Consider the following 2,862-nt stretch of genomic DNA (forward strand, 5'->3'; position numbering starts at 1 on the left):
CTCCCGCGGGGGGCGCGGCGGCGGCGGGGGCCCGGGCGCGGAGAGGCGGCGGTGGTGGCAGCGTGGGCTCGGATCCGGCTCCAGCTCGGGCTAGGACGCCTCCGAGCCTGCCATGGCCCCGCGCGGCGCCCCCTCCCCCGGCCGCCGGCGGCCGCCAATCAGCCCAGCTCCCTCGCCGGCTTGCCCGGCGCGGCTCCGGCGGGGGGCGCTGCGCGGGGGGCTCAGGACGCGAGGTCCCGCCGGGAGGCTACTGGTGATCTGTCCGTGCCTCCTTCTACCCCGCTGTCCACAGGACGATGGGGAACCGCAATTCAGTCTCTGCCCGGCGGGCCGGACAGAGGCTGGGCCGCCCCGGGACCCATCCCTTGCCAAGGGAGTGCGCGCCTCAGAGCTGCGAGCTTCTGCTTCCCAGTCTCCTTATGGTTTGGCTCCCGACTGCCACCTCCTCTGGCTCCCGCCGAGCTCTCCCGCCGCCGCCCCCGCTGGTCCCTCCGCGGCTCTTTCCGCAAGGCGAGTGGGCGCTCAGCCGCGGCGCGCAGACCTGGCGTCCGACCCAGTGCAGCGCGGGGAGAGCGGGTCCGGCGTGGCGGACCCAGAGCCGAAGAGAGGCGGGGAGAGGGGGAAGGGAAGGGGAAAGGGAGGAGGCGGTCAGTGGCTGGGCGCGGAGCCGCCTCCACCGCTGCATCACCCCCGCTCTTCTCTCCCCTTCCACAGCCGGCACCGCCCCCGGACCAGAGCGCGCCCCCCCTCCAGGGGGTCGCTTGGAGGGCCCACAGTCTCTGTGGTTGGAGCGCAGCCCCGCCCAGCACCCGCTTTGGCTGGGGGTCCTCCCACCCAAACTCTCCCTGGCTTCTTCCCAATCTCCCTCTCCCGAGACGGCCGCTTATCCTGCGTGCCCCGCGGCCCTCTCCGCAGACCCCCGCCCTCAACTGCTTACCCCAGTTTGGGCAAAGAGCTGCACCGCTCTTTGTCCCAGGCCCAGGCCATGGCTGGTGGGTGGGCGCCAGGGGCCGGGGAGAAGGGCGGAGCGCTGTGCTGGGCTGGGGACGAGGCCGGGTGACGGAGGCGACGCCAGGAGTCTGCAGTGTGCGAGCGAGAAGTGAGCGCAGAGCGCCCGGCGAGCAGGTGCCTGTGGCGCGGAGAGCGCACGAGCAAGCCAGCGAGCAGCGGCCGTGAGTGACGGCAGAGGCGGCGGGGGTGGGGTGGGGTGGGGAGCGCCCAGCACGACTCAGGGCCCCGGAGGTTTCCAAGCGGGGGTGGGGTTCCTGCACCTCAGTCGTTGGCCCCTGCGTCCCCACTCGTTCCTCGCCGGTCGCAGCTCTCGCTTTACCGGGTGCAAGGAGGGGGGGATCCCCAGGCAGCTAGAGGCAAAGGTCGGGTCCATCGCTGCTTTCCGGAACCCATCCCCCGCCCCTGCGTCCCTGGCATCCCTGTACTTCTCCGGGCCCTCACCAGGAGCCTGCCCCTCCCCAGCTCTCTGCGGGAGTGCAGTCTGGCCCCTAAAGGGAAACGTGGGGCGGGCTTGTGGCTCTGATGGGCACACAGTTGTAGGGGCAAGTTCCACAGCTCGGCTCAGGTCTCTCTTGCTTCCTGTCTCATGGGAAACCCAAATGGTCGATTTCAGTGTATCTCCCTACCCTCCTGGCCCTAACCTCTCAGCTCTGTCCTGCTGTTGGGGTGAGAGAGCACCCCCGCGCCCCTGCCGTTCAGGCGTCTGCTTTCCCTGCTCACTGGCTTCCTGGAGGCACCACCAGAGGGTTCTCCCAGAGCCAGGGAGAAGGAAACCCAGAGAGCAGACACATCACAGCATCAGAGCTGGTCCATGCTGCCCAGGGGCACGCCCTCAGTAGAGAAGTAGCTTTAGGCCCTTCCTGAGCTTTGCTCTTACCTGTACGATGCCCTGGAGAGCGTCCCTTTGCCCTTCCTGGGCCTGTGTGTCAGTATCCTCATCTGTGACCAAGGAGTCATTTCCACATCCTCAGGCTACTGCTGCTCAGCTATGGAGCCCTTGTTTGCCAAGGTCTGTGGCTGGGAAGGGAAGAATGTCTAGGGCCTTCCTCTTCTTTCTATAGTTTCTTTCTGGGGAACTCAACCCAAAGAGGCAGTTGCCAGGTGCTGCCTCCATTTTTTTCCCCCGTAGGACCAGGAACTTTTCCTTAGCAACCTCACCTTCCTTTACACACTGCTTTGGGTTGCTGAATGTGAGACCCTGCAGACCCCACTGCTGTCCTCAGCATCTGAAGGGAGGGGGCAGACTTGCACTGTGCTATACAGATTCAGGACCTTGATGGGATTCTAGGAAAGCAGATTCTTTTGGGGACTGATACCAAGCAGAGTTCTGATGTCAAGAGAACTGATGGCCCACTGTGCAGTGGCTTGCCTGGAGGGGCAATCTCCTGGCCTGATACCAGGTGCAAGCAGAGATGGATGGCCAGTATCAGGGATATACAGGGGAGAATTTCTGCAGCTAGAGGGAGTCACACCTATGTTATCAGTAAGATTTGCGAGTCTTCTGAACCTGTACCACCACGTGGGGTAACGTGTATCTTGCCTATTGTGTGAGTTGGTGTTATTATTAACAAGAATAATAGCTATACTCCTTCATACGCTTTTCATGTATCGGGCACTGGGTATATACTTTCCACACATTAGTTCTCAACCTGACAGTCAAGCCATTCTCCTCAAACAGAAATCAGATCACTCTTTCTCTGCTCAAAACCCTACAGTGGCTCCTTTTTCATTCAGGATAAACACCAGCGGCATTGTAATGGCTGGCAAGGTCAAACCAGCTGCCTTCCCCTTCTGCCCTGCCACGATGTCCTCATCTTATGTTTTCTGTCCTTTCCCTGATGATGCTCCCTA

The sequence above is a fragment of the Panthera uncia genome (genome assembly GCF_023721935.1).
Source record: "Panthera uncia isolate 11264 chromosome E2 unlocalized genomic scaffold, Puncia_PCG_1.0 HiC_scaffold_19, whole genome shotgun sequence".
NCBI classification, from domain to species: domain Eukaryota; kingdom Metazoa; phylum Chordata; class Mammalia; order Carnivora; family Felidae; genus Panthera; species Panthera uncia.